Source organism: Sciurus carolinensis, chromosome 12 (genome assembly GCF_902686445.1).
Source record: "Sciurus carolinensis chromosome 12, mSciCar1.2, whole genome shotgun sequence".
Taxonomy (NCBI): Eukaryota; Metazoa; Chordata; class Mammalia; order Rodentia; family Sciuridae; genus Sciurus; species Sciurus carolinensis.
The window spans coordinates 104853683-104874760 of record NC_062224.1 but is presented as its reverse complement, the minus strand read 5'-3'; the positions used below and the strand labels follow the sequence as shown (position 1 = coordinate 104874760).

General features: G+C 36.9%; 1 protein-coding gene across 1 annotated transcript in view; it reads left to right on the top strand.

The window, feature by feature from the left end:
* The window catches only part of Xpr1 (xenotropic and polytropic retrovirus receptor 1), a 203103-nt gene that overhangs the window by 81285 nt on the left and 100740 nt on the right, over positions 1-21078 (top strand). The gene's annotated exons all lie outside the window — the stretch shown is intronic.

The window sequence follows — 21078 nt, the reverse complement described above, 5'->3', positions numbered from 1 at the left end:
GTGGGTTAATTACTTAATTTTTAGTGATTACATTCATCATCTTATTGAGAACATTATTATAGCAATTAAAAATCCAGTCTCAAAACCTGGACTCTAACCCTGCCTCTGTTATTTGTTAACCATGTGTTCATGGACAGATTTCCTGATTTCTTTAGGCTTGGTTTTCTTCACTTTTTTTTTTTTTTAATTTATTTTTTTACGTTTACATAGGGTAATGATGTTTATTTTATTTTTCCCCTCCCCCCACCCCTCCCACCCCTCTTTTCCCTCTACACAGTCCTTCTTTCCTTCATTCTTACCGCTCTCCTTAGCCTAACTCTAAACCTAACCCTAAACCTAATGCTAGCCCCTCCCACCCCCCCTTATATGTCCTCATCCGCTTATCAGCGAGATCATTCGTCCTTTAGTTTTTTGAGATTGGCTTATCTCACTTAGCATGATATTCTCCAATTTCGACCATTTGCCTACAAATGCCATAATTTTATCATTCTTCATTGCGGAGTAATATTCCATTGTATAAATATGCCACAGTTTCTTATCCATTCATCAACTGAAGGGCATCTAGGTTGGTTCCACAATCTGGCTATGGTGAATTGAGCAGCAATGAACATTGATGTGGCTGTATCTCTGTAGTATGCTGATTTTAAGTCCTTTGGGTATAGGCCAAGGAGTGGGATAGCTGGGTCAAATGGTGTTTCCATTCCAAGCTTTCTGAGGAATCTCCACACTGCTTTCCAGAGTGGCTGCACTAATTTGCAACCCCACCAGCAATGTATGAGTGTTCCTTTTTCACCACATGCTCGCCAACACCTATTGTTGCTTGTATTCTTGATAATTGCCATTCTAATTGGGGTGAGATGAAATCTTAGGGTAGTTTTGATTTGCATTTCCCTTATTACTAGGGATGTTGAACATTTTTTCATGTATCTGGTGATTACTTGTACATCTTCTTCTGTGAAGTGTCTGTTCATTTCCTTAGCCCATTTGTTTATTGGATTATTTGTATTCTTCGTGTAGAGTTTTTTGAGTTCTTTATAGATTCTGGAAATTAGCGCTCTATCTGAGGTATGGTTGGCAAAGATATTCTCCCACTCTGTAGGCTCTCTCTTCACATTTCTGATAGTTTCCTTTGCTGAGAGAAAGCTTTTTAGTTTGAATCTATCCCAGTTATTGATTCTTGCTTTTATTTCTTGTGCTATGGGAGTCCTGTTAAGGAAGTCTGATCCTAAGCCAACAAGTTGAAGATTTGGACCTACTTTTTCTTCTATAAGATGCAGAGTCTCTGGTCTGATTCCGAGGTCCTTGATCCATTTTGAGTTGAGTTTTGTGCAGGGTGAGAGATAGGGGTTTAATTTCATTCTATTGCATATAGTTTTCCAGTTTTCCCAGCACCATTTGTTGAAGAGGCTATCTTTTCTCCATTGCATATTGTTGGAACCTTTGTCTAGTATGAGAAAATTGTATTTATTTGGGTTTGTGTCCATGTCCTCTATTCTGTACCATTGATCTACCTGTCTATTTTGGTACCAATACCATGCCGTTTTTGTTACTATTGCTTTGTAGTAGAGTTGAAGATCTGGTATTGCAATACCCCCTGCTTCGCTCTTGCTACTGAGGATTGCTTTAGCTATTCTAGGTTTTTTATTCTTCCAGATGAATTTCATAATTGCTTGCTCTATTTCTGTAAGGTACATCATTGGGATTTTAATTGGAATTGCATTGAATCTGTATAGCACTTTAGGTAGTATAGCCATTTTGACAATATTAATTCTGCCTATCCAGGAACATGGGAGATCTTTCCATCTTCTAAGGTTTTCTTTAATTTCTTTCTTTAGTGTTCTGTAGTTCTCATTGTAGAGGTCTTTCACCTCTTTTGTGCGATTGATTCCCAAGTATTTTATTTTTCTCGATGCTATTGTGAATGGGGTAGTTTTCCTAATTTCTCTTTCTGAAGATTCATCACTTATGTATAAAAATGCATTGGATTTATGAGCATTGATCTTGTAACCTGCTACTTTACTGAATTCACTTATGAGTTCTAAAAGTTTTCTGGTGGAATTTCCAGGTTCCTCTAAATATATAATCATGTCATCAGCGAACAGGGATAGTTTGAGTTCTTCTTTTCCTATTCGTATCCCTTTAATTTCTTTGGTTTGTCTGATTGCTCTGGCTAGAGTCTCAAGGACGATGTTGAATAGAAGTGGTGAAAGAGGGCATCCCTGCCTTGTTCCAGTTTTTAGGGGGAATGCTTTCAGTTTTTCACCATTTAGAATGATATTAGCCATGGGCTTAGCGTAGATTGCCTTTATAATGTTTAGGAATGTTCCCACTACCCCAATTTTTTCTAGTGTTTTGAGCATGAAGGGATGCTGTATTTTATCAAATGCTTTTTCTGCATCTATTGAAATAATCATGTGATTCTTAACTTTAAGTCTGTTGATATGGTGAATGACATTTATTGATTTCCGAATGTTGAACCAACCTTGCATCCCTGGGATAAAACCCACTTGATCGTGGTGCACTATCTTTTTAATATATATTTGTATGCGATTTGCTAAAATTTTGTTGAGAATTTTTGCGTCGATGTTCATTAAGGATATTGGTCTGAAATTTTCTTTCCTCGATGTGTCTCTGTCTGGTTTAGGTATCAGGGTAATATTGGCTTCATAGAACGAGTTTGGTAGGGTTCCCTCCTCTTCTATTTCATGGAATAGTTTGAGGAGTATTGGAATGAGCTCTTCTTTAAAGGTTTTGTAGAACTCGGCTGAGAACCCATCTGGTCCTGGACTTTTCTTTGTTGGTAGGCTTTTGATGACCTCTTCTATTTCATTGCTTGAAATTGGTTTATTTAAGTTGTGTATTCCTCCTCGTTCAGTTTAGGTAGTTCATATGTCTCTAGAAATTTGTTGATGTCTTCGAGGTTTTCTGTTTTGTTGGAGTATAGATTTTCGAAATAGCTTCTAATTATGTTTTGTATTTCACTCGTGTCTGTTGTGATGTTTCCTTGTTCATTCCGAATTTTAGTAATTTGAGTTTTCTCCCTCTTTCTCTTTGTTAGTGTGGCTAAGGATTTATCAATTTTATTTATTTTTTCAAAGAACCAACTATTTATTTTGTTAATTTTTCCGATTGTTTCTTTTGTTTCAATTTCGTTGATTTCGGCTCTGATTTTAAGTATTTCCTGTCTTCTACTACTTTTGGTATTGGTCTGCTCTTCTTTTTCTAGTGCTTTGAGCTGTAGTGTTAAGTCGTTTATTTGTTGATTTCTACTTCTTTTTTTGAATGCACCCCATGAAATAAATCTTCCTCTAAGTACTGCTTTCATAGTGTCCCAGAGATTTTGATATGATGTGTCTTTGTTCTCGTTTACTTCTGAGAATTTTTTTATTTCCCTCCTGATGTCTTCTGTTATCCATTCATCATATAATAGTGTATTATTTAGTCTCCAGGTATTGGAGAAGTTTCTGTTTTTTATTCTGTCATTTATTTCTAATTTCAATCCATTATGATCTGATAGAGTACAAGGTAGTATCTCTATCTTCTTGTATTTGCTAACAGTAGCTTTGTGGCATAAAATATGGTCTATTTTAGAGAAGGATCCATGTGCTGCTGAGAAGAAAGTGTATTCGTTCTTTGTTGGATGGTATATTCTATATATGTCTGTTAAGTCTAAATTGCTGATTGTGTTGTTGAGATCTATAGTTTCTTTATTCAATTTTTGTTTGGACGATCTATCCAGTGGTGAGAGAGGTGTGTTAAAATCGCCTAGTATTATTGTGTTGTGGTCTATTTGATTTCTGGAATTGAGAAGGATTTGTTTGACGTACGTGGATGAGCCAATGTTCGGGGCATAGATATTTATGATTGTTATGTCTTGCTGATTTATGCTTCCCTTAAGCCGCATGTAATGTCCTTCTTTATCCCTTCTGACTAGTTTTGGTTTGAAGTCCACATTATCTGAGATGAGGATGGATACTCCAGCTTTTTTGCTGTGTCCGTGTGCATGGTATGTTTTTCCCCATCCTTTCACCTTTAGTCTATGGGTGTCTCTTTCTATGAGATGAGTCTCTTGCAGGCAGCATATTGTTGGATTTTTCTTTTTAATCCAATCTGCCAGTCTGTGTCTTTTGATTGATGAATTCAGGCCATTAACATTCAGGGTTATTATTGTGATATGATTTGTATTCCCAGTCAATTGATTCATATTTGTTTTTGACATGATTTGGTTTCTCCTTTATTTGGCTATTCCTTTAGGCTAGCGCCTCCTGTTGCTGATTTGCATCGTTGTTTTTCATCTCTTCCTCATGGAATATTTTGCTGAGAATGTTTTGTAATGCTGGCTTTCTTTTTGTAAATTCCTTTAGCTTTTGTTTATCATGGAAGGATCTTATTTCATCGTCAAATTTGAAGGTAAGTTTTGCTGGGTATAAGATTCTTGGTTGGCATCCGTTTTCTTTCAGGGGTATATGTTGTTCCAGGCCCTTCTAGCTTTTAGGGTCTGGATTGAAAAATCTGCTGATATTCTTATTTGTTTCCCCCTGAATGTAATTTGGTTCTTTTCTCTCGCGGCCTTTAAAATTCTGTCTTTATTTTGTATGTTAGGTATTTTCATAATAATGTGCCTTGGTGTGGGTCTGTTGTAATTTTGTATGTTTGGAGTTCTATAAGCCTCTTGTACTTGGTTTTCCATTTCATTCTTCAGATTTGGGAAATTTTCTGATATTATTTCATTGAATAGATTGTTCATTCCTTTGGTTTGTTTCTCTAAGCCTTCCTCAATCCCAATAATTCTTAAATTTGGCCTTTTCATGATATCCCATAATTCTTGTAGATTCTGTTCATGATTTCTTACCATCTTTTCTGTTTGGCCAACTTTTTTTCAAGATTAAATAATTTGTCTTCAATGTCTGAGGTTCTGTCTTCCAGGTGTTCTATCCTATTGGTTATGCTTTCTATGGAGTTTTTAACTTGGTTTATTGTTTCCTTCATTTCAAGGATTTCAGTTTGTTTTTTTTTTCAGTATCTCTAACTCTTTATTGAAATGATCTCTTGCTTCCCGTATTTGGTCTTTTAACTGTTGATTGGTGCGATCATTTAATGCCTGCATTTGCTCTTTCATCTCCTCCTTCAATGCCTGCATTTGCTCTTTCATCTCCTCATTAGCTTCTCTGATCGTTTTAATTACGTACATTCTGAACTCCCTTTCTGACATTTCTTCTGCTGTGCTGTCATTGGGTTTTATTGATGTAGTATCTAGGTTTGTTTGGGACATTTTCTTCCCTTGTTTTCTCATATTGGTCAGTTGTCAGTGGGACCCTGAGATATTGCAGTTTTCCGCTATTGGCTTATAGTGTCCCAGTAGATTTCCAGTGTATCACCTCCCAGCCTTCAGTAGCCTGATGTCTTGGAGGAATCTGATAAAGCAGCTCATCCAAAGAAAACTGCCCCTAGCCCCCTACTGGTTCCACGGTTTGGAACTGGCTCTGTGCGGAAATGCTCTCACCGTCGGCCTGCACCGTGCAGCTGGCCGTGTGGGAGGAGCCCACTGCCGGAGTGTGGAAGGCTACCTTGGGAAGACTCTAGCTGCCCTGCCCGGCTCCGCTAAGCCACCTCTATCTGGGCCTGCCACCCGGGCTGAGCTTTACCCAGTGGGCAGACTCACCCGTGGCTCTATTTCAGTCCGAGTCTCTCAATGCCTCCCCCTCTTAACTCCTGGGTTCTGGAGCGACCGGGGGTGCAGTCTCCCTCTAGGCCGCCATCTTGGATCGCCCCGTGAAGAGAGCCCGCAGCCGGAGTGGGCAGAGCCGCCTGAAGAGGTCTCCGGCTACCCTGCCCTGATCCCTGAGGCTGCTTGCAGATCGAGGCTCTCCGCTGGTTCTTTGCCGGAGTACACTGCGCTGCAGCGGCTCCGGGACTCGGAGCCTGCTCTGGTCAGAAAGGCTCTCACTAGCGGGCCAGTTCCGTTCTGAGAACTTGGAGAAGCTGGCTGTGTGGGCGGGGCCTACCGCCGGAGTGCGCAGGGCTGCCTGTGGATGACTCTAGCTGCCCTGCCCGGCTCCGATAAGCCACCTCTATCTGGGCCTGCCACCCGGGCCGAGCTTTACCCAGTGGGCAGACTCACCCGTGGCTCCACTTCAGTCCGAGTCTCTCAATGCCTCCCCTTCTTAACTCCTGGGTTCTGGAGCGACCGGGGGTGCAGTCTCCCTCTAGGCCGCCATCTTGGATCGCCCTTTCTTCACTTTTAAACTGTGGATTAAAAAAACATTACCTGGTCATTACCATGGTTTTAAATGAGATAATTTTTAAGTGAGATGATTGACACAATTCACCTGAGAACATAAATATTCAATAATTGCTATCTCTAGTTTGATTGTTCCAGCTTCTCATAAAGTCATCAGGGCAGATACTGTTTCTTTTTTCTTTTTTAAAAAATATTTTTATTTGTAGATGGACACAATACCTTTATTTTATTTGTTTATTTTTGCCAGGTGCTGAGGATTGAACCCAGTGCCTCACATGTACCAGGCAAGCACTCTGAGACAAGTTCAGGGAATTCCTAGTGACTTATTTGAGCTCATCCATCTATTAAGTATCACTGTGACTCAATCACTATTTTGGTTCTACTATTTGATCACTCTTAGTCTAGTATGTAATTTTATTTAAGAATATTAAACCAGTATGAGAATAGAACAAAAATTTAAACATAAATCCTTCAGGAACTGTGAATAAATTGTCACTTTAGGCAATATGTTATGCCACTGAGGAATAATTTTGTGAATTTTAAATGCTAGCATTTTTCAAGGTCCCTTTTAAAATTATAAATATCATTGCCCAGGTGCCTGTAATCCTAGCAACTGAGGAGACTGAGGCAGGAGGATCACAAGTTTGAGGCCAGCCTCAGCAACTTGTTGAGATTTGTCTCAAAATAAAAGATAAAAAGCGCTAGGAATGTAGCTCAATGGTAAAGTGCCTCTGGACTTAATCACCAGGACCCCCCCCAAATTAATAAAACTAAATATTCTCATACATTTTGTACTTTAATAATCCTGATAATCAGATTATGAGCAAAAAATGCATGGGTACATTTATTCTAGCATTGTCTAAAGTAGCAAAACATTGAAAAACAATGTAAATTCTAACTAATACAAAAATGAAATAAACTCTAGTATGTTCATGTGAAAGAACATTAAGAAGCCTTTAAAATTGTGCTTTTAAAAAGATGAAATAACACAGGGAAGTATTCAGTATTATATAAAAGGCTATAAGCCACACACTACAAATTGTTACCCCAATTCCTTACAACACATGTACATAAATATGTATTTATAGGAAAAATGTGCCAAATGGCCAGTTGTGGTACACACCTGAAACCCCAGCAACTCCAGAGACTAGGGCAGGAGGACTGCAAGTTCAAGGCCAGCCTTGGCAACTCACAAGACCTTGCCTCAAATGAAAAACAAAAAGGGCTGGGATGTTGCTCAGTGGTAGAGTACCCCTGGGTTCAATCCCCAGTACCAAAAAGGAAAAAGAAAGGAAGAAAGAAAAGAAGTAGTGGCTTAAACCGTCACAAGTGTTAACAAATATTGACAGCAAAGGTTTATATGCTTATCACAAGAAACTTAAAAGTTTTTTGTTTAAAGGTAGTAAGTAAAGATTTGATCTAAAACTAAGGTTTTTACTGTGGAATTTTATTTAAAGTGCTTTGTTAACTCTAGAGACTGTGTGTTGCAAGTCGTATGTAGCTTTCTAGGAGGATCTACTTCATTCAAAGAAGATTCGTGTGCTTCTGAACTTTGTACATCAAAAATTAACTTAGAATTTATGTTTTTGTATGAGATCCTAAAGCCCCATAATGGCATTTAATTCTGTTATAATCTTTTGGGGAATGCCAACTGAGTTTATATTGGCAACATGACTGTTTCATTTATTTAATTTTTTGTGAGAAGGATTTTTCTGAAGACATTTTTGTACAGTGAAATCATAATCATCAGCTATTTCACTCTGCACGGTTTGACCACACCACCCTTTAACAAAGGTAAATGGAAAATGTTAAATGTAGAACTCATGAATCTGCTTAGCACATAAACTTTACTGCAAGAACCAAAGGCTTCTTATCCTACTGCCTCTATTCCAACCTCATAGACAAATTAGAGTCCTTCCATTTAGCTACATAAATATTCAGAGTGATTCTCTGAATCTTACCCAAATAAAAGAACTTTATTTCCCTTTATGTGAATAAAAAAATCAATGGCTACAGATTACAATAAGTGCAGAAAAGCAACACTTTTTCACTGGCTAACATTCAATAAGTTTAGTCAACTGCAGTCTGCTTGGACTAATTTGTTCCAGGCATTCCAGCACAGGGAAGAACTATTATATCCCCTTCTCTTTAGAAATTTTAGCATTCTGAAGCAGTGGGTCTTAACATTCTTTAAGATAAATGAATGACTATAAATATTTTAAGAAAAATAGAGACAATCTCCAGGGTCTATAACTAATTGCAGAAGGAATTCCTTATATTCTTCTGGGGGAAACTTTGATAAAGAATACCAATCTTAGGAGTATCTTTGATTTTGTTTGTGTCTTGGGAACTCTTTCTGCATAGATTTTGTTCATTTTCAAAGGAGAATTTCCACTCTGTTGCTTCCTAGGAATCACATTAACTGTTTGTATTTTATTGATGCCTTTTAAACATTTAACAAAAAGTCCATTTTTCCTGTGAAAGAAGTACTAAAATATATGTTTCAGGGTTAAACCTAGAGGGTCTTTTTGTTTTACAAAGAACAGATCATTACTGTGAGATTGACAAAGCAAAAGTAGGATTAAATACCTTCTACCCTCAAATTAAGGGTAATCTTGATTAAAACAACTATGATCTCTCTTAGGACTTACTGAATAACAAGTATGTGCTAACATCTGACCACTGGGAGGAATCCAAGAGCCAAGGAATGTATAAAGTCTTACGCTCTTTAGTGTAAGACAAAAGTGAAAACTAAAAGACATTTAGATGAATTGAATATTATTATAATACCTAAATCATGTGAAGAGATGCATTTATACTAAGGAGCTTATTCCTTCACTTATAAGTTCTAAGTTTTCAAGTTAAGTTGCTTAAACGTGGGGGTTAAGCTTTTAGTCTTGACTTCCCTAAACAATACTGCGATTTCACTTAGTGACAGATATTGTCAATGTAGGTAGAAATTAATTCACCCGCATGGATGTATGATTTACTGTAAGTATAGAAATAAGTATTAGTGGATTCTTTCATTTCAAGCAACTGATGTTGAATGACTGAGTAAAATGAGGATTTTTTTTTTTGGTATTAAGAAATTATTATTTTTTTATTGTAAACAAATGGGATACATGTTGTTTCTCTGTTTGTACATGGCGTAAAGGCATACCATTTGTGTAATCATAAATTTACATAGAGTAATGTTGTTTGATTCATTCTGTTATTTTTTTCCCTTCCCCCCACCCCTCCCACCCCTCTTTTCCCTCTATACAGTCCTTCCTTCCTCCATTCTTGCTCCCCTCCCTAACCCTAACTCTAACCATAACACTAACCCCTCCCACCCCCCATTATGTGTCATCATCCACTTATTAGAGATATCATTCATCCTTTGGGTTTTTGAGATTGGCTTATCTCACTTAGCATGATATTCTCCAATTTCATCCATTTGCCTGCAAATGCCATAATTTTATCATTCTTTATGGCTGAGTAATATTCCATTGTATGTATATACTACAGTTTCTTTATCCATTCATCAATTGAAGGACATCTAGGTTGGTTCCACAATCTGGCTATTGTGAACTGAGCAGCTATGAACATTGATGTGGCTGTATCTCTGTAATATGCTGATTTTAAGTCCTTTGGGTGTAGGCCAGGGAGTGGGATAGCTGGGTCAAATGGTGGTTCCATTCCAAGTTTTCTAAGGAGTCTCCACACTGCCTTCCAGAGTGGCTGCACTAATTTGCAGCCCCACCAGCAATGTATGAATGTACCTTTCTCCCCACATGCCACATCCTGTTGTTTCTTGTATTCTTGATAATCGCCATTCTAATTGGGGTGAGTGGAATCTTAGGGTGGTTTTGATTTGCATTTCTCTTATTACTAGAGATGTTGAACATTTTTCCATATGTTTGTTGATTGCTTGTAGATCTTCTTCTGTGAAGTGTCTATTCATTTCCTTAGCCCATTTGTTGATTGGATTATTTGCATTCTTGGTGTAGAGTTTTTTGAGTTCTTTATAGATTCTGGAGATTAGTGCTCTATGTGAAGTATGATTGGCAAAGATTTTCTCCCACTCTGTAGGCTCTTTGTTCGCATTGCTGATAGTTTCCTTTGCTGAGAGAAAGCTTTTTAGTTTGAATCTATCCCGGTTATTGATTCTTGCTTTTATTTCTTGTGCTATGGGAGTCCTGTTGAGGAAGTCTGGTCCTAAGCCGACATGTTGAAGCTCTGGACCTACTTTTTCTTCTATAAGATGCAAGGTCTCTGGTCTGATTCTGAGGTCCTTAATCCATTTTGAGTTTAGTTTCGTGCATGGTGAGAGAGATGGGTTTAGTTTCATTCTGTTGCATATGGATTTCCAATTCTCCCAGCACCATTTGTTGAAGAGGCTATCTTTTCTCCATTGCATATTTTTGGCCCCTTTGTCTAGTATGAGAAAATTGTATTTATTTGGGTTTGTGTTCGTGTCCTCTATTCTGTACCATTGATCCACCTTTCTATTTTGGTACCAATACCATGCTGTTTTTGTTACTATTGCTTTGTAGTAGAGTTGAAGATCTGGTATTGCGATACCCCCTGCTTCGCACATAGAATTGTAACAATAGAATAACCAGATCAATTTACGAGGGGAAACCCAGTCAACTTAGGTACCCCTAGCAATATAGATGATGGAATTATTTTCAGAGTATATGGCTAAAATTGTCTATAGTGGGGCTGGGCAGTGGCTCAGTGGTAGCGTGCTTGCCTAGCACATGTGAGGCACTGGGTTTGATTCTCAGCGCCATATAAAAATAAATGAATGAAAAAAAGGCATTGTGAAAAAATGCTTTAAAAAATTAAAATTGTCTATAGCAGAGGACATCTATGTATGTTTATTAACTCAGTATTTTTTTTTCAAATAATTGCTTTGGTTTTGAGTTTATTATTATGGTGATGTATAAATACTACTAATTTGAATGATTTATTATTTTATCAGTCAGCATATCATCCTGTAGTCATCCTAGGTATAGTCTTTTGCTTCGGTGCTCACTAAACTTTTTCGTTTTCTCTCATATTTTTGTCTTTGAAAATTTCCCTTGCTTTCTTACAGTTGATATATTTAAAAAGATGTTGACTTTGCTCACATTGCTAAAACAAATTACCATAGACTGAATGACTTGAACAGCAGACATCTAATGTTCATGGTTTTGGAGGCTAGAAGTTCAAGATCAGGGTGCCAGAAGGGTCAGGTTCTAGTGAGGTCATTCTTCCTGGTTGTTTCTTCACATGGCATTTCCTTGATTTGTTCATGTGAGAGATCTTGCCTCTCTTCCTCTTCTTAATCCCATCATTAAAACTTCAGCCCCTTGTCCTCATCTGAACCTAATTACCTCCTGAAAGACCCCAAATAGTATGGTATTGAGTATTAGGGCTTCAGCATATGAACTGGGGAGAAAGCAGTAAAATTCAGATGATTTTTAAATTTTATGCAGCATTTTCAGGTGTGTAGGGTATGGTGCCTCCCTTGTTTCCAAAAATTAAAGTCTCAATCTCTTTATCCTCAGCTCAAAATAACAGTGTTAAAAAGTACATCAGACCATTTTACTCTCCTAACTGACTTTATGAGTCTTACATAGTACCTTCACCTGGCCCCTGCCTCTCTCTTCAGTTCTTTCCTTGGTATTTATTGTTCAGCAGGATTGGATTTCTTTCAATTCAGCTGTTAGTCAGTTTTTCATTGCTATGACCAGAATACCTCACAAGAACAACTTAGGAGAAAGAAGAGTTTATTTTGACTCATGGGTTCAAAGATTTAGTCCATGGTTGGCCATGTCCATTGCTGTGACCCCAGAATGAAACAGAAGATCATAGTAGAGGGGCCTGGGGGAGGAAAGCTGTTTCAAGAAGCAGGGGTTCGGGGGGAAAGGTGGGGGGAGAGAGAGAGAGAAAGAGAGAGAGAGAGAAAAAGAAGAAGAAGGAGAAGGAGAAGAGGGGGAGAGGGAGGGGGAGGAGGGGAGGAGAGGGGAGGGAAGACGTATGTAGAGGTTTGGTTGGGAGGGAAGCTGTTCCACTCATGGTGACCAAGGGGAGGGAGGGAAAGAAAGAGAAGGAGAAGCTGGGGACAAGATGCAATGCCCAAGGGCATACCCCCCCCAGTCACCTCCTCCTCCAGCTACATCCCACCTGCCTATAGTTACCATGCAAAGTAGAATGGATGGACTGATTAGGTCACAGCTCTCACAATCCAATCTTTTCATCTCTGAACATTCTTACATTCACACAGGAGTTTTGGGGGGACCCCTCATATCCAAAACATAATATCAGCCGTGTTCTCAGTTCTCACTTACTTCTAGAAAAACTCTTTGTGCCCCACATACCTCAGTTCCCTCTTTATATCTCAACTGAACTGTCACTTCCTTAGGAAGACTTGCTTGACCTCTTTAGTATGGATTAATGCCTGTTGGCATGCTCTTCTCCCATACTGTGCTTCCCTTTTCATCACTTCTTTGCCTTCTACTTACTTATTTAGTCTATTTTCTCTTGAAGTGCAGGAACTAAATTCACCTTCCTCATCACAGTGTCCTTCATTAGTAACACAATTCCTGGCACATAGTAGACATTTTTTTTTTTTTAATGTTGCTGTTGAAACTGGCTGTGGTGGCATATACCTGTAATCCCAGTGACTCTGATATCTGAGGTGGGGGAATTACGAGTTTAAGGCTAGCCTTGGCAACTTAGTGAGACCTTTCTTCAAAATAAAAAGTAAAAAGGGGTAGAGATACAGCTTAGTGATAGAGCTCTACTGAGTTCAATCCCTGTACCACGCACCCCACCCCCACCACTTAGTGCTGAATATATAACAATGATATTTAAGACACCTTATTAGATTATTTTATGAATTAAGGAGTTGAGGGAATGGTATTATAATTAAAGCATTCTCTTAATGAGTCTTGAATTGTTTTTACTTTTAAATTTTCTAGGCCTTTAAGGACAAGAGATTTCAAATTAACCTTTTTTAGATGAAATAATTTTAAACTTAGACAAAAGATGGAATATCATGTAAAAGTTTACATATACTCTTCACCCAGTTTTCCCTAATGTTAACAACTACAGAACAGATTTCAAAACCTGGAAATAAACATGTTTGCAAAATATTGTTAACTAAACTATGGACCTTACTGGAATTTTACCATATTTTTTTCTTATGTCCTTTTCTATACCAGGACCCAATTCAGGATCCCACTTCATATTCAGTTGTCTTTTCTCTTTAGATTCCTTCAATCTGTGACAGTTTCTTTGTCGTGTCTTTGACAGTTTGATGACTTATTTATATAATATCTCAGTGTATTTTTGTCTGCTATTTTCTAAGTATTAGATTCAGGTTATACCTTATTATCAAGAGTATCAGAAAAGTAATGTTGTATCCTTCACAGTGAATTATTTCAGGGAGCACATGTTGTTGATCTAATTTTATTGTTAGTGTTAACCTCGATTATCTGTTTAAAGTGGTGTCTACCCAGTTTCTCCACTATAAATTTACTATTTTCCTGTATGAACTGATAAATATCCTTTTGTTCCTCCAACCTTTTGCACATTGATTTTAGCATCCATGGTTGGATATTGCTTTTAACAGATAATACTGTGGGGTTTGCCTCATAGCAATTTTGTATTTCTCTCATTCCTTCTACATTTATTAACTAGAATTCCTCTATAAGGAAGATCTGTCCTTCCTCCCTAGCCTATTATTCAGTTATTTTGTATCAATATGGATATGCAGGTATTCGGTTTATTTTATGGGTTACAATCCAGTATATCATTTATTTTATTACTTTGGCCATTGGGAGTTTCTTCATATTGGTTGAATTCAATTTGTGAAATTTTGATATATCACCATCCCTTTGTGAGTGTTCCTTATTTTCTGATGTCTTATATTCTAGGCTTGTCTTGTATTTTCCCTTTCTCAGCTCTGGAAATCAGTTTCATCTCCTAAGATCCCTGAGTTCTCTTACTAGAGATTGGTATTTAGAAATCAAGATCTGAGTGTTAGGGGTTCTAATTATTACTAGAGTATCACTGTTCCTAAACTAGGCAGTGGATGGAGCTAGGTTGTGGTGTGTGTGTGTGTGTGTGTGTGTGTGTGTGTGTGTGTGTATGTGTGTGTGTGTTAACTTTGCATACACTCATCTGTATTTCTGTGTCTGCCAATCTGCATATACACATTTATCATGAATTTTGATTTGAATTCTGATTTTGTCCTTGTAAACTCATGGCCTACAAATGAGGAGGCAGGAAGCAAACCTTGAATCAACAAGCTTTCCTTTATTTTTTCCTTTATTTATTTTTTTGTGTTCATTGAAATTAAAGGAAGTCTTAATCCTGAGCTTACATATCCTTAAAACTGATTTTTAGGAGGATAGATTATTGTGTGATTTTTTAATTTTGTTTTTGTTTTTTGAAAATACATGGAAAAGTGACATTGCTACAACAAGCTTCCATTTTATCTACTTATTTATGTATATAAAATTTCTCTGTACTTAGATGGATAAGTTGAAAAATAGGGATAGAAATGAATAATTGTCTCTTTCTATAGTATTTGTAATATTCTAGCAAATGATGTAACTTTATTATTCTAGTAATAACGTAACATTTGTTGATGGATATATGAGCCAATTGGGAGAAAAAGCGCTATATTTAAATATGAGATTTATTTTAATGTTTCCAATAATACCTTACTTTTTATGTTTAATATTTGTAAACATGTTGTTTTGATGCAGTATATTCTAATAATTGTAATGCTATCCCAGTGCAGATGAATTTTCAATATTTAACTTTATCACTAGGAAAATTTTATATTTAAATTTTTATTTATATACATATTTAATGTATAAAACTATATTCCATAAATGACTTTCAAACATAAAAACATATTAGGATAAATTCTGAATCTATGTTGAATGGGAATAAAAGTTAAAGAAGAAAATGGAATATTTCTTTCCAACTGTTGAAGAGGAGGTTTAAAGAGGTGTACACTATAACGCAACCCGAGCTGCTTGGGAAGCTGAGGCAAGAGGATCACAAGTTCAAGGCCAGCCTTAGCAACTTGGTGAGATCTTGTCTCAAAATAAAAATGACTGGTCATGGAACTCAGTGGTAGAATGCCCTGGGTTCTATCCCTAGTACCAAGAAAAGATAATGTGTGTGTGTGTGTGTGTGTGTGTGTGTGTGTGTGTGTTTGTGTGTGTGTATAATTTTATGTATTTGATAATGAATGATATGTTTTAAATATTGTCATTTTTTAAAGTTACAATGCACCAGTAATCATATTGTTTAGAACTTTTTAAATGTGTCAGAAATTTTTATCATAACTTTAAAATGTGCAAGATAGTTATTCATAATTCTTTTTTTGTTTTTATTTATTTATTTATTGTAAACAAATGGGGTACATCTTGTTTCTCTGTTTGTACATGAAGTAGAGGCATACCATTTGTATAATCATGCATTTAGATAGGGTAATAATGTTTGATTCATTGTTATTTCCCCCTTCACCCTCTTTTCCCTCTATACAGTCCCTCCTTTCTCCATTCTTGCCTCCCTTCCATCCCCCATTATGTATTATCATCCGCTTATCAGCAAGATCATTTGTCCTTTGTTTTTTTGAGATTGGTTTATCTCACTTAGCATGATATTCTCCAGTTTCATCCATTTGCAAGCAAATGCCATAATTTTATTCTTTATGACTGAGAAACATTCCATTGTGTGTGTGTATATATATATATATATATATGTATATACCACGGTTTCTTTATTCATTCATCAGTTGAAGGGTATCTAGATTGGTTCCACAATCTGGCTATTGTGAATTGAGCAGCTACGAACATTGATGTGGCTATATCACTGTAGTATGCTGATTTTAAGTCCTTTGAGTATAGGCCAAGGAGTGGGATAGCTGGGTCAGATGGTGGTTCCATTCCAGGTTTTCTAGGGATTCTCCACCTTGCTTTCCAGAGTGGCTGCACTAATTTGGAACCCCACCAGCAATGTATGAGTGTACCTTTTTCCCCACATCCTCGCCAACACCTATTGTTGCTTGTATTCTTGACAGTCACCATTCTAATTGGGGTGAGATGGAATCTTAGGGTGGTTTTGATTTGCATTTCTCTTATTACTAGAGATGTTGAACATTTTTTCATATATCTGTTGATTGCTTGTAGATCTTCTTCTGTGAAGTGTCTGTTCATTTCCTTAGCCCATTTGTTGATTGGGTTGTTTGTATCCTTGGTGTAGAGTTTTTTGAGTTCTTTATATATTCTGGAAATTAGTGCTGTGTCTGAAGTATGAGTGGCAAAGATTTTCTCCCACTCTGTAGGTTCTCTTTTCACATTGCTGATAGTTTCCTTTGCAGAGAGAAAGCTTTTTAGTTTGAATCTATCCCAGTTATTGATTCTTGCTTTTATTTCTTGTGCTATTGGAGTCCTGTTAAGGAAGTCTGATCCTAAGCCAACAAGTTGAAGATTTGGACCTACTTTTTCTTCTATAAGATGCAAGGTCTCTGGTCTGATTCCGAGGTCCATGATCCATTTTGAGTTGAGTTTTGTGCAGGGTGAGAGATAGGGGTTTAGTTTCATTCTGCTGCATATGGATTTCCAGTTTTCCCAGCACCATTTGTTGAAGAGGCTATCTTTTCTCCATTGCATATTTTTGGCCCCTTTGTCTAGTATGAGAAAATTGTATTTATTTGGGTTTGTGTCCATGTCCTCTATTCTGTACCATTGATCTACCTGTCTATTTTGGTACCAATACCATGCCGTTTTTGTTATTATTGCTTTGTAGTATAGTTGAAGTTCTGGTATTGCGATACCCCCTGTTTCATTCTTCCTGCTATGGATTGCTTTAGCTATTCTGGGTTTCTTATTCTTCCAGATGAATTTCATGATTGCTTGCTCTGTTTCTGTATGGTACATCATTGGGATTTTAATTGGAATTGCATTGAATCTGTATAGCACTTTTGGTAGTATGGCCATTTTGGCAATATTAATTCAGCCTATCCAAGAACATGGGAGATATTTCCATCTTCTAAGGTCTTCCTCAATTTCTTTCTTCAATGTTTTGTAGTTTTCACTGTAGAGATCTTTTACCTCTTTGGTTAGATTGATTCCGAAGTATTTTACTTTTTTTGAGGCTATTGCAAATGGAGTTGTTTTCCTCATTTCCCTTTCAGATGTTTCATTGCTTGTGTATAAAAATGCTTTAGATTAATGCGTGTTGATTTTATAGCCTGCTATTTTGCTGAATTCATTGATGAGGTCTAGAAGTTTTCTGGAGGAGGTTTTTGGATCCTCTAAATATAGAATCATGTCATCAGCAAATAGTGACAGCTTAAGTTCCTCTTTTCCTATTCATATCCCTTTAATTTCTTTAGTCGGTCTAATTGCTGTGGCTAGAGTTTCGAGGACAATGTTGATTAGAAGTCGTGAAAAAAGACATCCCTGTCTTGTTCCCATTTTTAAAGGGAATGGTTTCAGTTTTTCTCTATTAAGAATGATGTTGGCCATGGGTTTAGCATAAATAGCCTTTAGAATGTTCAGGTATGTTCCTACTATCCCTACTTTTTCTAGTGTTTTTAGCATGAGGGGATGTGGTATTTTGTTGAACGCTTTTTCTGCATCAATGGAAATAATCATATTATTCTTATCCTTAAGTCTATTGACATGATGGATTACGTTTATTGATTTATGGATGTTAAACCACCCTTGCATTCCAGGGATGAACCCCACTTGATCATGGTGCACAATTTTCTTCATATGTTTTTGGATACGGTTTGCCAATATTTTGTCAACAATCTTTGCATCTATATTCATCAAGGATATTGGTCTAAAATTTTCTTTCCTTGATGTCTCTTTGCCTGGTTTGGGTATGAGGGTGATATTAGCTTCATAGAATGAGTTTGGTAGGGTACCTTCCTTTTCTATTTCCTGGAATACTTTGAGAAGTATTGGAATGAGTTCTTGTTTCAAGGTCTTGTAGAATTCGGCTGAGAATCCGTCTGGTCCTGGGCTTTTCTTGGATGGTAGGTTTTTAATGACTTCTTCTATGTCATTGCTTGATATTGATCTGTTTAAATTGTGTATGTCCTCCTGGTTCAGTTTGGGAGTAGCATATGTCTCTAGAAATTTGTCAATGGCTTCGGTAGTTTCCTTTTTGTTGGAATACAGATTTTCAAAGTAGCTTCTCATTATGTTCTGTATCTCAGTGTTGTCTGTTGTGATATTTCCTTTTTCATCATGAATTTTAGTAATTTGAGTTTTCTCTCTCCTTCTCTTTGTTAGTGTGGCTAAGGATTTGTCTATTTTGTTTACTTTTTCAAAGAACCAACTTTTTGTTTTGTCAATTTTTGAATTGTTTCCTTTGTTTCAATTTCATTGATTTCAACCCTGATTTTAATGATTTCCTGTCTTCTACTACTTTTGCTGTTATTCTGTTCTTCTTTATCTAGGGCTTTGAGCTGTAATGTTAGGTCATTTAGTTGTTGACTTTTCATTCTTTTCTGGAATGCGCTCCATGCAATGAATTTTCCTCTTAGTACCGCTTTCATAGTGTCCCAGAGATTTTGATATGTTGTATCGTCATTCTCATTGACCTCTAAGAATTTTTTTATCTCCTCCCTGATGTTTTCTGTTATCCATGTTTCATTCAGTATTAGTATTATTTAGTCTCCAGGTGATGGAGAAATTTCTGTTTTTTTATTTTGTCATTGATTTCTACTCTCAGTCCATTATGATCTGGTAGAAATCAAGGCAGTATCTATTTTTTTGCATTTCCTAAGGGCTGCTTTGTGGCATAACATATGGTCTATTTTCGAGAAGGTTCCATTTGCTGCTGAGAATCTGCTCGTTGATGGATGGAATATTCTATATGTCTATTAAGTCTAGGTTATTGATTGTGTTATTGAGTTTTATGGTTTCTTTGTTTGGTTTTTGTTTGGAAGATCTATCTAGTGGTGACAGCGGTGTGTTAAAGGCACCCAGAATTATTGTGTTGTGGTCTATGTGATTCCTGAAATTGAGAAGGATTTGTTTGATGTACAGGAATGTACCATTGTTTGGGCATAAATATTTACTATCACTATGTCTTCCTGATTTATGGTTCCCTTAAGCAGTATGAAATGACCTTCTTTATCCCTTCTGACTAACTTTGGCTTGAAGTCCACTTTATCTGATATAAGGATGGAAACCCCACTTTTTTATGAGTCCATGTGCATGGTAGGTTTTTTCCCATCCTTTCACCTTTAGTCTGTGGATGTCTTTTTCTATGAGACAAGTCTCTTGCAGGCAGCATATTTTTGGGTCTTTCTTTTTAACCCGTTCTGCCAGTCTATGCCTGTCTATGTCTTTTGATTTATGAGTTTTGGCCATTAACGTTCAGGGTTATTATTTGAGATATGATTTGTATTCCCAGTCATTTGGGCTTATTTTTGGTTTTTAACTTGATTTGGTTTGTCCTTTGAGTGGTTTTTCTCTAAGGTAGTTCCTCCCTTTGCTGACCTACATTGTTGTTTATCATTTCCTCCTCATGGAATATTTCATTGAGAATATTCTGTAGTGCAGGTTTTCTTTCTTTTTTTTTTTTTTTGCGGTGCTGGGGATCGAACCCAGGGCCTTGTGCATGCAAGGCAAGCACTCTACCGACTGAGCTATCTCCCCAGCCCAATGCAGGTTTTCTATTTGTAAATTCTTTTAACTTTTGTTTATCATGGAAGGATTTTATTTCATCTTCAAATCTGAAGGTTAGTTTTGCTGGGTATAGGATTCTTGGTTGGCAACCATGTTCTTTCAGAGCTTGAAATATGTTGGTCCAGGCCCTTCTAGCTTTTAGAGTCTAGGTTGAGAAGTTGGCTGCTATCCGTATTGGTTTCCCCCTATATGTAATCTGATGGTTTTCTCTCGTGGCCTTCAAAATCCTATCTTTATTTTGAATGTTAGGCATTTTCATTATAATGTGCCTTGGTGTGGATCTGTTGTGATTTTGTGCATTTGGTGTTCTGTAAGCCTCTTGTATTTGATTTTCCATTTCATTCTTCAGGTTTGGGAAATTTTCTGATATTATTTCATTGAATAAGTTGTTCATTCCTTTGTTTTGTATCTCTGTGCCTTCCTCAATCCCAATAATTCTTAAATTTGATCTTTTCATGTTGTCCCATAGTTCTTGGAGGTTGTGTTCATGATTTCTTACCATCTTCTCTGTTTGGGTAACTTTATTTTCAAGATTAAATATTTTGTCTTCATTGTCTGAGGTTCTGTCTTCCAAGTGGTCTAGTCTTTTGGTGATGCTTTCCATTGAGTTTTTTATTTGGTTTTTTTTGTTTCCTTCTTTTCAAGGATTTCCGTTTGCTTTGTTTTATTTTTGTTTTTGTTTTGAGAATCTCTGTCTCTTTGTTGAAATGATCTTTTGCCTCCTGCAGTTGCTCTTTCAACTGCTTATTGGTATTATCATTCATTGCCTGCATTTGCTTTCTTATCTTATCCTTTGCTTCATGAATCATCTTAATCATGTATAATCTGAAGTCCTTTTCTGACATTTCTTCTATCATACTGTCATTGGATTCTATTAATGTAGAATCTAGATTTGTTTGGATCATTTTCTTCCCTTGTTTTTTCATATTGTTCATGTATCTTTCCCTCTAGCAGTGCAGATCTGGGGTATTGCAGATTTCCCCCTATGGCTTATAGTGGCCTTATAGGTTTCCAAAACCTTTTCTTTAAGGGGAGATCAATATTAGCAGTGCCCAATTCAGACACTATGCAATCCTAGACCAAATAGCCCCTATGAGGACAATAACAAAATTGTCATAATAAACAGAATGAGTTCAA